This window comes from Juglans microcarpa x Juglans regia, chromosome 6S (assembly GCF_004785595.1).
Source record: "Juglans microcarpa x Juglans regia isolate MS1-56 chromosome 6S, Jm3101_v1.0, whole genome shotgun sequence".
Taxonomy (NCBI): Eukaryota; Viridiplantae; Streptophyta; class Magnoliopsida; order Fagales; family Juglandaceae; genus Juglans; species Juglans microcarpa x Juglans regia.
In genome coordinates this window covers 7,133,863-7,148,676 of record NC_054605.1, presented here as the reverse complement: position 1 = coordinate 7,148,676, position 14,814 = coordinate 7,133,863, and positions in this window count along the sequence as shown.

Genomic DNA, 14,814 nt, shown 5'->3' with positions numbered 1-14,814 from the left:
CATAACGTTCGAACAATCATTTGTCGTTTGAATGGTAATATATAGGGACAAAATAGTTTGTCCTAACAGAGTTTTCTGCAAAGAAATGAGTTCTAGAATTTTCCTACAAAGTAGTCTGTTGTATTTGGGAGTTGATTTGAATTATGAAATCTTTTTGTGCTTAAGGGCTTGATCCATAATCGTCTAAACTTGGGTTGTCTCTATTTGTTAGACTTTTTGTGGGAATGAAGCCTTATATGGGCCGGGAATAGAGCAGAGTTAGAGGAAATTAAGCTAGGATAGATAAGATAAACTTTAGGCAACAAGCCTGGATGACATACTATCAATCCAATGGGCTTGGTCGGAGCGATGTTGTTTGTCTATCCATGTGTATCACCCTAAAAAGCATCGGTGTTGTTGGTGAAGAAGAAATATGGTTTATTTCGTATGTACACAGACTATGGAGAGTTAACCAAGATAACAATCAATAATAAATAACGACTGTTGAGAATGTTTGGCCAATTGCAAGGAGCCACGATGTTCTCCAAGATTGATTTTTGGTCTAGGTACCATCAACTTAAGATCAGGGAACAAAGCGTACTAGCTATGACCGCATTCTGAACGAGGTGTTTGCATTACAAATATTTGGTGATACCCTAATTTAGGTTAGCCAATACACCATCAACATCTATGGATTTAATTAACAGCCTTCAAGCAGTTATTGGCTGCATTATGGTAGTGTTAATTGAAGATGTTAATTTCTGAAAAGACCATGATGCACATATGGATAATCTTAGATATGTTCTAGATAAGTTAAGGGAGAACAAGAAGTATGCAAGTTTTGGTTGGAAGAAGTAAAGTTTCTTAGACCTGTGATTTTCAAATATGGGCATGAGTCAATCCAAGTAAGAAAGGGCCAGTGGTTAACTGGTAGTGCACGACGAATGCTATGATAACTAGTGCCAAAAGCAATTGTATTCGACAAGGATGCAAGGTCTACCTCCAAATTCTGAAAAAAGTATACTGTTGGCTGTGCAAGCCAATTTGAAGTTTACTAGTGCCTATCATCCTTAGGCATACGATCAATCAAAGCATATCCCACATATACTAGAGAATATGTTGAGAGCATGCGGGCTTGAGTTCAAAAGAAGTTGGATAGACTGTTTGCTGTTGATTGACTTCGCTTGCAACAACATTTATTTCACAACATATGAACTTTTGTATGAGATAAGGTATACATTCCCATTGTATTGAGATGAAGTTGGGGTGACATCTAATAAGACCAAAGAACATATGGCAACTACATAAAGTTGGCAAAAGGTTGTGCAAATAACCGTTTGAGGGGCTTATCATTTGATATAGGTGATTAGATCTATCCCAAGGTGTTCCCCATGATGGGAGTAACACGCTTCAAAAGAAAGGCAAGCTAAGTTCTGCTATGTGGGACCTCATAAGACAATAGAGAAAGCAAGACCTATCATCTATCGTTTTATACTATACCGAAGTTCTCTAGCATCCATGATGTGTTCTATGTCTCATTCCCGAAGAAGAGCTTTGGGAACCATCGTTACCAAATCATTGACCCATGCATGTTTCAATTCCAACCAAATCTGTCTTATGAAGAGGCTTTAATGCAAATATTAGAGTAAAAGGAATAGGAGCTAAGGACATAAAAGGCCCCATTGGTTAAAGTACTATGGCAAAATCAAAATGTCAAAGAAGCCACATGGAAAAGGGAGACAAGATTAGAGCTAGATATCCTCAATTGTTCTAGGATTTTGGGTTTAGAGTTGTATCACTACAAATCCTTACACAAAACCTTTAAAAATGATATTTTGAGCAATTTGCACCCACTTTATGTATCATGGGCATATTGTTGATAGTTAGCAATAATGTTATTATTCTATTAACTTGCTTTATATTTTAATAGAAATGGTGAGAAAAAGATAGGCTACATGTAACTCAAGCATTCCATTGTTAATTCAAGCCTAAAGGTATAGACAGAGACTAGTGAATGAACACCATCATAAAGAAGGAGCTGAACGTCGTCAAGTTGTGGAGGCATATCAATAATGGGTACCCATCTTTGAGAGGTAGTGTAGAACGATCATGGATGTGCTCGATGGTGTAGGCGTGGCTTGGCCAACTCTACCAAATGAAGTGTTTAGCAAACACAATTGGAGACTATGAAAGGGGTAACGACGACTTGTTAGAATTTTATAAGAGGAGGAGTGCAATCAAGCTGAGCAGTAGAGACTAGAGAAGCTTGTGCAGCAGAGCTCTATACATCATTCAAGGCCTCATCCACCTCTACCCAAAGACTTATAAGTCTAATAGAGTGATTGCATGATATCGTCCGACATACATCAAGAAGAATTCGACCCTGAGGTGAATGCAAATCAAGTAAGTTTTCTTGCTTTGATTGAAATGTTTAGAAAAAAAGGAGGCTAAACTGACCACTGCACTAAAATTAAGGTTGTCTTTAAATTGTCCTCTTGAGAATGACAAACTTTTCTTGAATGAATGGAATTGCTTCGCCACTGTGAAACCCTTCACCTTGCACAAACCAATTGAGGGGTCAAAAAGTTTGTCTCACGACCAATACATGGACATTGGTGGAAAATTTTAATATGTCATAGACAGTACATTTTGTAGATTGTTATTGAGAATTAAACAAAAAAAATTTCTCAAGTTCTCCCAAATTGCCAATTAAAAGGGTGAGATCCTTAGGAAGGCCTTGGAGGCCGCAATAAATGAGTGGGGGTTGGAGTGGGTTTTGTCAATATTAGTTGACAATGCCTCTACTAACGATACCACTTTGGGTTATCTTAACAATAAGATTAAAGAGGACAATAGGAAAATCATGAGTGGTGAATGTTTGCATGTACGATGTGCTACACATATTCTAAATCTTATTGTGACTGACGGTTTGAAAGATGTGCACGATTCGATTGCAAAATTTAGAACTGGGGTGAGCTTTGTGAGATTCTCACTGGCTAGGCTTGATAAATTTAAACTTGTTGTAAGGGTTGTGGGTATTAAATACAAGAAGGGCTTGTGTATTGATGTTTCTACAACATGGAACTGAACCTTCTTGATGTTGGAGACGACCCAAGTGTTTAAAAAGGCCTTTAAATTATTGGGTGAGGAGGATATGCAATAAGTCAACCATTTTGATGATGAGGGCCATTGGCCAAGCCTAATGGTAGTGATTGGGTTGCGGTTGAGATTTTTGTAGAAATTTGAAGGCCTTTCTACGAGGTCACAACTCCCTTTTTAATTTTTTGTATGTTACATCCAATGAATTTTGTTAGCAAGTATATCAGGTAAAAGAATAAATAGATGAAATGTGCAAGAGTGACTAGATTAGGTTCCCATAAATGGCAATGAGTATGGGACTAAGTATGACAAGTATTAGGAGAATTTGATTAGGTTAAACATTTTCCTATATGTGGCTGTTGTTCTTAATCCCTAGTACAAAATTGATGGCTTGGTGCATGCATTGGCATTGGTGAATGCATTGGCATTGGAGAATGGGAAGGCATGAGCAGATCATATTGTTGGGAGGGTACGGGAAACCCTTAAAACATTGTCTCATGAGTTTGCCGAATTCAGGGGTGGTAATATTCCAGCACCTATACCTACCGCATCGTCTCCTCCCGAAGTCAGGATGGGAAAAAAGTGCATGCTAGGGTGGGGTGATAGGTTGCTGAACTTCATTAGCCTTCAGACACATCTGGAGTTGCATATGTACTTGACAATGGAGATGCACCCATTTATGTAGGGATTTGATATCTTATCTTGCTGGAAGGTCAATATCGTTAAGTATCTCATCCTTGAAGACATAGCCTTAGAGTCGCCTTTTAGCATCGAGAGACACATTTAGATCCATTCTAGAGTTCATTATCTCTTATCATTGTAGAGATATTGATGGGAACCAAGATGGGCCAATTCCAATATCAAAAGTCTAGAAGAACAAGGAAGCAATGCAAGGATTGGTACAATCCACTTGGGATGAAGCTAGCAAGAGCCTAACACTCAAGATGAGCTTCAAAGAAGGAGAATTAGTTTTGATCCACTTGATACAAGCTGTGGAAAACATGACTTAGAGTTATTGTTTGGGCCTATTGTTATTAAAAGCTTTCAATTTGTTTAAATTATTTAAATGATTTATTTTATTAGTTATAGGAATTAGTCTAGAATAATCGAGATTAAGGATGCTTGGCCCATATATGTTTTATTTTGTTGAATTAAGGTTTCAAGAGTTACTGTAGCCGCGTTACTGTAGCCATGACACTATTCATCCATAGGCATTTTGGGTAAAAGGGACCTTGTTTTGGCCTAGGGTTAATTGGGGTTTAGGTATTTATATACCTTGTAGCTGTCCAACACAAGCTCTTCAGACAATATTGAATTTTTATTAGGAGTTGAGTTTACTCCTCTTATTCTTGATTGAACTTTTAAACTTATGAAAGGTAAATCACAACCTTTGTGGTGTTTCTCCTTGTAATCTAGGTTCTTGAGACAGGTTATTCAGCAGGTTTAGATTTTAATATAATCTAGGTTCTTGAAAAGAGTTCACAACGGGTCTAGATTCTCCATCCATTGACTTGATTTTTGGCTTTTTTGGGTGAGTTTTCAAATTGATTGTGGGTTCAAGGGATTCCATTCTCACGGGTTCATATCATTAGCTATTCAGAGCTCGGTTTCCAATCAGGTCTGATTCTATCTTTTAATTTTTGCATCTTTAAATTTAATTATTGGGGTTCATCGTTTTAGGGTTGCCAAAAAAAGAAGGAAAATAAAAAGAAGGAAAAGAAAAGAGAAAAAAGAAACAAAACTTAGGCTGCCGAAATTCTTAGGACTTTTGGTTTGACTGAAATTTAATCACCTAGGGTTTCAAAATTATATGGTTTCTTCCATCTCTAAGTTTGTCAATTGCTTGGAGTGCTATTTTATTATTTCTCTTCTACTTCATTGTCAATTATTGTGTGCTTGAATTCAATTGTGTTATTTTCACAATTAAATATTACCGTTTGTGATTGAATTAGAGAAAAGAAAATAAAATAAAATAAAATAATAGGAAAGAAAAGAAAGGAAAAAAATCGTAAAAAAAAAATAAAAGTAAATAGAAATCCAAATTTGTTTTCTTGATCCTTATCATCTAATGGGCTGCATACTTCATTATAGTTGGTATCTTGTTTCATTTGTATAATTTTCTTGATTCTCGTGTCATTGTATTCCTTCTATGTTTCTCTTGTTCTTGTTTCTTGGACCTAATTACTAGTTGGGATAAAATAAGGTTGCATTGTCTTGATTGAGTTCAATTAGTTCTTAAAGAACTTGAGTGGAAAAATTCTTGAGGTAAAAGGCAAGAGAGTGTGAGACTATTATTAGGAAAAAAAGTCAATTAAGAGTAAAACACGAGTGGAATGCCATTATTCGAGTGTAAACACGTAAGGGAGTGTGTGAAGTTTTTTACTAACATTCTTTTTTTGCAGCACATTACAATGTCTCATAGGAGTAACTCACCACCAAAGGGGATGGCAGATAACTCATCCTTTGTGCTGCAAACCATGCAACAACAGTTTGAGCAATTGAACTTTATGTTGGGTGAAGTGAAGGATAAGATGGATCATCAAGAAGTAGTGATTAGAAATCTGAAAGGTAGGAGAGATATGAGGCGACGTGAGCCTAGGGTTGAAAATGCATATGAAAATGAAGGAAATGGTGAGGATGAAGAAAACCTAACATCTGAAGTTGGGTTGGGTAGACATAGAAAAGTTAGGCGTGAAAGTGGACTTGAGGGGAACCTAGGGGGTCGGGATGGTGTAGATTGAGATCTTGGGAGCATCAAAATGAAAATATCATCTTTCCAGGTAGAATTGACCCTGAGGTTTATTCAGAGTGGGAGAAAAAAATAGAGTTGGTGTTTGATTGTCATAATTACTCTGAGGAGAAGAAAGTGAAGTTGACGGTGATTGAGTTCACTGATTATGCTATTATTTGGTGGGATTAATTTGTAACCAATAGTAGGAGGAATTATGAGAGGCCTGTAAAGATATGGGGAGAGTTGAAAGCTCTCATGAGGCCAAGATTTGTACCTAGCCACTAATATAGGGACCTTTACGTAAAACTCCAAAATCTTACACAGGGGTCTAGGAGTGTGGAGAATTACCATAAGGAGATGGAGGTGGCGATGATTCGGGCTAATGTAGAGGAGGACTAGGAGGCCACCAAGGCAAGATTTTTCAGTGATTTGAAAAGAAAAATAGCCAATTTAGTTGAATTACAACATTATGAGAAGATAGAGGACAAGGTACACATGGCTATGAAGGTGGAGAGGCAGTTAAAGAGAAAAGGGACAGCAAGGTACACTTAAATTTCTAGTACTACTTGGAAATCAAAGTGGGATAGGAATGATCCAGCTGAAGCAAAGGGAAAGACCGAACCACTTAAGGGAAAAGATGAGGGAACTAGCAACAAACCCACGGTAGAATCTCAACTTTCAAAGAATAAAGATATTAAATGCTTTAAGTGTTTGGGTTCAGGGCACATTGCTTCTTAATGTCCAAACAGGTGGGTGATAATTATGCATGACAATAAGAGGTGATGACTGAGAGTGAAGATGATAGTGATGAGATGCCTAAGTTGGTTGATGCTAGTAATGATGATGGAGTGGAATACCCCGTGACATGTGAGTCTCTTGTTGCCAGGCGTGCTCTCAATACAGACATTAAGGTGGATGATGCAGAGCAACATAAAGAAAACATTTTTCATACTAGATGTCATGCCAACAACAAGGTATGTAGTATGATCATTGATGGGGGGAGTTGTACTAATGTGGCTAGCACTACTTTGGTTGAGAAATTACATTTACCAACATTAAAACACTCTAGACCATACAAATTGTAGTGGTTGAATGATTGTGGGGAGGTTAGGGTAGATAGACAAATGTTAGTTACCTTTTCAATTGGAAAGTATCAGGATGAGGTGCTTTGCGATGTTGTAACTATGCATGCTGGCCATATTTTGTTGGAGAGGTCGTGGCAGTATGATAGGAGGGTGACACATGATGGGTTCAAGAACATGTATATCTTTGAAAAGGAGAGCAAAACAATCAAGCTTGCTTCTTTAACTCCAAGACCTCCATGAAGACCAACTAAAGTGGAAAAGTGAGGTTACTCAAAAAAGAAAGAGTGAAAATGAGAGTGATAAAAAAAGAAAGAGTGAAAATGAGCGTGATAAAAAAAAAAAAAAAAGAGTGAAAAAGAGATTGAGCAAAAAAAAAAAAAAAAAAAAAAAAAAAAGAGTGAGAGGGAAAATGAGCAAAAAAGAAAGTGTGAAAAAGAAGGAGAGTCTACAGAGAGAAAATGAAAGACAAAAGTGAGTTTCTATGCAAGATAGAGTGAGATTAAGAGGGCTTTCTTAGTAGATCGCCCTATGATTTTTCTTGTCTATAAAGTGTCTTATCTTAATTTTGATGAAACTAACCAATCTCTTCCTAGTTTGGCTGCTACTTTGTTGCAGGAGTTTGAGGATGTATTCCTAGAGGAGATGCCAAATGAGTTGCCACCAATTAGAGGCATTGAGCATCAGATTGATTTTGTGCCTGAAGCTGCTATTCCAAGCCCACCAGCCTGTAGGACTAATCTAGAAGAGACAAAGGACCTTCAAAGGCAAGTTGAGGATTTGATGAGTAAGGGGTTACGTGAGGGAGAGCATGAGCCCATGTGCAGTGCCAGTGCTACCAGTGCCAAAGAAGGATGAGACATGGAGGATGTGCGTTGATTGCAGGGCGGTCAACAATATCACGGTAAAGTATCGCCATCCCATTCCTAGATTAGATGATATGCTTGATGAATTGCGTGGCTCACGTATTTTCAGAAAATTGATCTTAAAAGTTGGTACCATCACATTAGAATGAAAGAAGGTGATGAGTGAAAAACTGCTTTTAAGACTAAGTATGGGCTTTATGATTGGTTGGTTATGCCATTTGGACTTACAAATGCGCCCAGTGCTTTTATGAGATTAATGAACCATGTCATACGTGCGTTCATAGGAAAGTTTGTGGTTGTACTCTTTGATGATATCCTTATGTACAACAAGAACTTAAATGAACATATTGAGCATTTGAGATATGTGTTTAATGTGTTGAGATGTGAAAGGTTGTATGCTAATTTTAAGAAATGTACCTTTTGCATGGATAAAGTTGTTTTTCTTGGTTATGTTGTTAGTACAAAAGGTATTGAGGTGGATGAAGAGAAAGTCAAGGCCATCAAGGAGTGGCCAACGCTAAAAAGCATCACTGATGTAAGAAGCTTTCATGGCTTAGCTAGCTTTTATCAGCGTTTTGTTAGAGACTTTAGCACCATTGCTGCACCACTCACTGAGGTAATTAAAAAGAATGTTGGGTTTCATTGGGGGGCTGATCAAGAGAATGCTTTTGCCACTATTAAAGAAAGGTTATGCTCTGCACCTGTGTTAGCATTACCTGATTTTAACAAAACTTTTGAGATTGAATGTGATGTCTTAGGAATAGGGATTGGAGCCGTTTTGATGCAGGATAGGCGGCCCATAGCCTTCTTCAGTGAGAAGCTAAGTGGGGCGTCCCTGAAGTACCCTACTTATGACAAAGAGCTTTATGCTCTTGTTTGTACATTAGAGACTTGGTAGCATTACCTGTAGCCTAGGAAATTTGTGATCCACACCGATCATAAATCATTGAAGCATCTCAAGGGTCAAGGTAAGTTGAATAAAAGGCATGCTAGATGGATGGAATACATTGAGACCTTTCCATATGTCATCCGTTACAAGTAAGGTAAGGAGAACATTGTTGCTGATGCTCTATCCCAGAGCTTGGATGGACAAAAGAGGCGGAATTAGTGAAGTCATTTCATGAGAGGGCATGGCTTCAAATTGCCCAAAAGAATGAAAGGCGTGCTTCCCAAGCCAATAAAGGGCGAAGGCGTGTCATCTTTGAACCAGGAGATTGGGTTTGGGTTCACATGCGCAACGAAAGATTCCCAGCCCATAGAATGACTAAGTTGCATCTTCGAGGAGATGGACCTTTCCAAATTCTTGAGAAAATTAATGACAATGCATATAAAGTAAACCTTCCTGGTGAGTATAATGTTTCTGCTACTTTCAATGTTTCTAATCTTTATCCTTTTGAGATAGGTGAAGATTCGAGGTTGAATCCATTTGAGGAGAGGGAGAATGATGGGAACCAAGGTGGGCCTAATCTTAAAGATCCTTTGCAAGTTTCAGATGGGCCAATTACAAGATCAAGAGCCAAGAAGATCAATGAAGTAATGCAAGGATTAGTGCATTCCACTTGGAATGAAGCTAGCAAGAGTCCAACACTCAAGATGAGCTTGAAAGAAGTTTGAACTAGTTTTGATCTACTTGATACAAGATGTGGAAGACATGACTCAGAGTTATTGTTTGCCAATTGTTAATAAAGGCTTTCAATTTGTTTAAATTATTTAAAAGATTTATTTTATTACTTATAGGAATTAGTTTAGAATAATCGGGCTTGAGGATACTTGGCCCATATATGTTTTATTTTGTTGAATTAGGGTTTCAATAGTTACTATAATTGCGTTGTTGTAGCCGTGACACTATTCATTTAGGGCATTTTGGGTAAAAGGGGCATTGTTTTGGCCAATGGTTAATTGGGGTTTAGGTATTTAAATATCTTGTAGCCGTCCAACATAAGCTCTTCAGACAATATAGAATTTTCATTGTGAGTTGAGTTTACTCCTATTGTTCTTGATTGAACTTTTGAACTTATCAAAGGTAAATTACAACTTTTGTAGCATTTCTCCTTATAATCTGGGTTCTTGAGACAGGTTGTTCAACGGGTCTAAATTCTCCATCTATTGGCTTGATTTTTGACTTTCTTGGGTGAGTTTTCAAATTGATTGTGGGTTCAAGAGATTTCATTCCCATGGGTTCATATCAAATATTGATTTTCACTCAAAGAAGAGATAGGTGGTGATCAGCCTGCATCCGGTAATCACTCTCACCTTTGATATTGCTATAATATTTCTTTTAGTTATAATATATTGTGTTACTACTTATATTCAAATTTAATTTTCTGGAGACAATTTCGGCAAATGCCCCTACATCTACATCAGCAACAATATTACTTCGAAGTTTGATCCACCATTAACATTGGTTTGTATAATAGTTTTCTTATTTATTTGTAGTATGTATATAATGTTTGTAATTCTAATTGGTTTTGTTGTATTTTTTTCAACTTTTATAGCCTCACTGTCGCATCCCAATTCTAATGATGTCATCTTGATCTCAATCTCATCATTGTTTGTAATTTTAATTTTTTAACTTTTTCACATATCTATATAATGTTTGTATTTACGATTGTTTTTCTTATTTTGTTTTTTAGGTTTCATAATCTCATAACCCCACTTACCCAACCCTAATCCCAAATTCCCAATGATCTAATCTACAATCCTTGATAGTTTCATTTGGTTTGTACTTGTACTTTTATGTTTTTAACTTTTTTGTTTATCTATATCTTGCTTGTAATTCTAATTTGTTTTCTTATTAATGTTTCAGGTTTTGTAATCTCACAGTCTCACTTGTCCACCACCTCTAAATTCCAATCTCAGGATTCAAAGCATCTTGCTAGCTATAATTTGTAATATTGTAATATTATTCAGTTAGATTATTTAAATATTTGTAATATTTTCATATTAATTCCTACACTTGTAATAGATTCGAATAGGTAGATTTTTATATTTTATGCTTTAGAAAACCTTATCTCATTTAATTTTATACGTAAAATATAGTTTTTAACTTTTTTTAGACAATTTTCTTTTAAAATCTTTTTTAGACAATTTTGGGCCTAGTAGACCATCGGCCCACTTGGGGTGCCGGGTTGGATCTCATGGGCAAACCCTACCCCCCCCCCCCCCCACCAGGGCAGGGGCGGGGTAGCACCCCTATAGTCTACCATTCCAGAGGGAATGATATTGGGACTACCAAATGAAATTTTTACAAATCTTAGCAAGTAAGCTAGTAGGATACCAACAATATATATAGGTAGGTATGACAGTAAAATGGCATGCATGCATCATGACATGAGCTTGAACATGCATGACATAACTTGTAAATAACATGACTATACATGAACGTGCCATGACTTCACATGAACATGACCTTGTTACATATATTTGAACGTGCTCTTGCCGGTAGGGCATCACATCACAGGCATCTATGCCAGCTATGAGTACATCTTGATAACTAAACTGAGTATGACTATCAAACGTGTAGTTGGCATCACCGATGTTGGGTGCCAGATTTTGCTCTAGTAACCAGTTACTTAGGTCCAATTTGACGCTTGTTGATTGTACCTTATCAACCAGGAGATACCACATTCAATTTACGCACTCCAGCATGGACAAAAGAGTTACAATAGGATAATTTCTCATTCTAGCACTTTGGGTTGTGATAAAGTAAAGGACTCATGCATGACTTATGCTTAACTCATGACATACTCAAATAATAGATGATGTGACATCCATGACATGTAACAGATGAATATGTAAGAGATGACATGACATTCGTAGTATGTAATAGTGACATGGCATTTGTGTAACAGATAATTGTATAACAATAATGGGTGACATGGCATTCGTGTAACAAGTAATTGATGAAATTGCATAGTATATTATCACAGTTACAATAAGCATAAATAACATGAATATAACAGTTGCAGTCTTACCACCATACATACGTAAGTACACCAAGAGTATGTTAGAGGCTAACTTACAGCTATGCCGCGTAATGTAAAGCAAAGCGTAGAATGAGTGCAAACTGAAATGAGATATCTTTCTAAGGTTAGAATATCTCATTGAATTCTTACAAACATAAAACTTACTAACTTTTGTCTAAAATTGCAAAGTCACCATCTACTTGTGAAAAATTACAATTTGCCCTTAAAATAAGTATTTTGCATATAAACTCCAAAACTTACCAAAACTTACATTTCTTAGGTATATTTTGTCCTGGATATAAATATGAACTCATAAAAAATTGAAACATATCACAACTATTTGAAACTTGTTTAGATCGATTCACTCAATGGCCAAAAACTTTATTTTTATTGCAACTTGACCGTCTAACACACTAATATGCTCAAACCTATTTTATCAACCTTAAAAAATCACATCCTTTGTTACAAAATCATGCTAAGATATCAAAAAACACATTTCATAAAAACTTGGACTCATCATAATAAGGAAAATGCCAAAACATCAAGCTTAGGTCAAAATGAACCAACTTTTGATGTTCTTAGTCTAACACTTTCTAGTCAACTTCAAGGACTCCAAAAGTTCATAAATACTCTCCTAACATGTATATAATCCATACCTAAGTAATAGAATACTTGACTAAACAACAAAAATCACAAAATCTACTTAGAACAATTGGTTTGCATAAAAAAGCCATAAACTGAGCATAACATGCTTTGAACTTGAAACAAGGTGCTAGATCCTTGATTTTTATACAATAAATCTTCAAATAAAAAAACCATATATCTCATATTCAAGTTCTAACTAGATCTAAGCATTAAAGCTAGCATGTCATGTGAAACATTTCATCCAAACAAATCATCATATTCGAGAGCCTGTAGATTGAGTTTAAACCAAACTCTTGCATGTTCATCAATGCTCCATCAAAGATCTAAACCATATCTTTTCAAAAATAAACTCTTAATACATACATTAAAGCTTTAAGAATAACATATAAGAAAAATCCATAGGATCAAGTTTTGTAGAACCAAAATCATAACCTAAGCCAAAACATAAACTGTTTTGAGCCTTACAGTTTCTATCACCTTGAAATCATGCAAAACCATTTCAAAAAATTACTAACATTCTTTGAATCCAGTAATAACTTGCATATAAATATTTTAACACTTTACTAGAAAGATCTACCATCATTTTACGAAAAACTTCACAAAACTTTCAAAGTTTTACACAAGCATCAAAATTGTCACCATCGGCACCTTTGCATCATCATACTTAATTTTCACCAATCAAAACTCTATGAAAATTTTCCCAACACATACTCAAACAAACTATACTCAAAATAGACCATAATACTAGAAGATTGAGCGATAGAAAAATAATCACAAAGGGTCTTGAATGGAAAACACAAAAGCTACCAGAAACTCTTGGAAAAGTGAGCCAAATGGCTTAGTGTTGGAAATAAAATGAAAGGAGCATGGGGAATAGATGGAGGCGGACATGGGGGGGGGGGGGGGGGGATGGGGGGCGCCTTGAATGACCCTTGGATGGGAGGGTGGCTGCTGAAAAGGTCGAGGAAAGGACCATGGGGTATAGATGGGGGTGATTTTAAAAGAATTCACCAGCAAGCCATGAGGCTGGGTAAGGGAATAAAGGATTCACCTACAAACCCTCAGACCTGATAAGGGAATAAAGGATTCACCTACAAACCCTGAGACCAGATAAGAGAATAAAAGAATTCACCATCAAACCTTGTGATCAACGGGTTGCAAGCTCCCGGAGCTCTAGGTATGAGTAAGGGCTAATCTCTCGACCATGGAAACAGAAATAGAATTAATAACAAAATCATGAAAATAAAAGCTATCTCATTACACAAGTATCTATTTTTATGAACTGTTTTATTTGTGTTGTATTGTACTGTATTTCCCTTGATACCCTGCTCTTGGTACACTGATAACCACCCTTTTGGTGAATTGGGAGTTATGAAACCTGTATGCAACCTCTTTTTCTATATTTATATGTATATCCCTTTTGGTGAATTATGTTTAATTACACTGTTTTTTTGTTTTTGTTGGTTTCAACGTGAAAACAATGTTATTTCTTGGTTTAGTTAGTAAGGTTAAAATGGGCTTTGATGTAAGCCCGACAGTCAGACATGTAACGATAACTTTATGATTTCTAATATTTTATCTTACAGTACTTAAACTCTTAATTTAATTTATGATACGACAATTTTAGCAACGACCATTTCACTGCGATTAAACCAAAACCTAGAAATATTAGTTAAAATAAGGATTAAATATCAAAGGGTCATGCTAGGGATCCCGCTGGACCTTCCTGCCAGTGGCACTACAACAAATTTGAGATTTTGGGACGAAATTATTTAGGGACGAAATTTTTTTCATCCCTAAAAGTCATTTTTTGAGACGAAATTTAAATTTCATCCCAAAAAATCGATGAATTTAGAAAATCGTTCGAACGTCAAAATAACTGTTCGAACAGTATTTTCTGTGACGAATTAAATCGTCTCAAAAAAATTTTTCCGTTCGAAAGTGAAAAAATACGTTCGAACAGTAAAATTTGGCGGATAATTACTTTATTATGGCGGGGAAAGTTCAAAAACGTTCGAACGAGAATTTGTTGTGTTCAAACGGAAAATATTTGGTGGTAAATCCTGGCGGGAAGGTTTCTAAACCGTTCGAAAGGAATATATTTAGTTAGAACATATTCAAACACCACATTTATACATTCGAAGGTATAATATTAATCTCGGTACGAAACTCAAAATATAAAAAATATATATCATATATACAAATTCATTAATTAATTTTATGTAATTAATTTTAAAATATTTTAGTAATTTCTTTTACGTTAAATAAGATTTTTAGTTAAATAAATATTATCAACCACATATATATTAATCAACCAAATAAAGCAAATTATCAAAATGCCATATATATTGTTCATAATTACAACAAAAGAAAATATAAATAAAAGATAAAAACTATTGTGATGCGAGGTCGCTACACACATCCTCGACTGTAGCTAATTGTGTCTC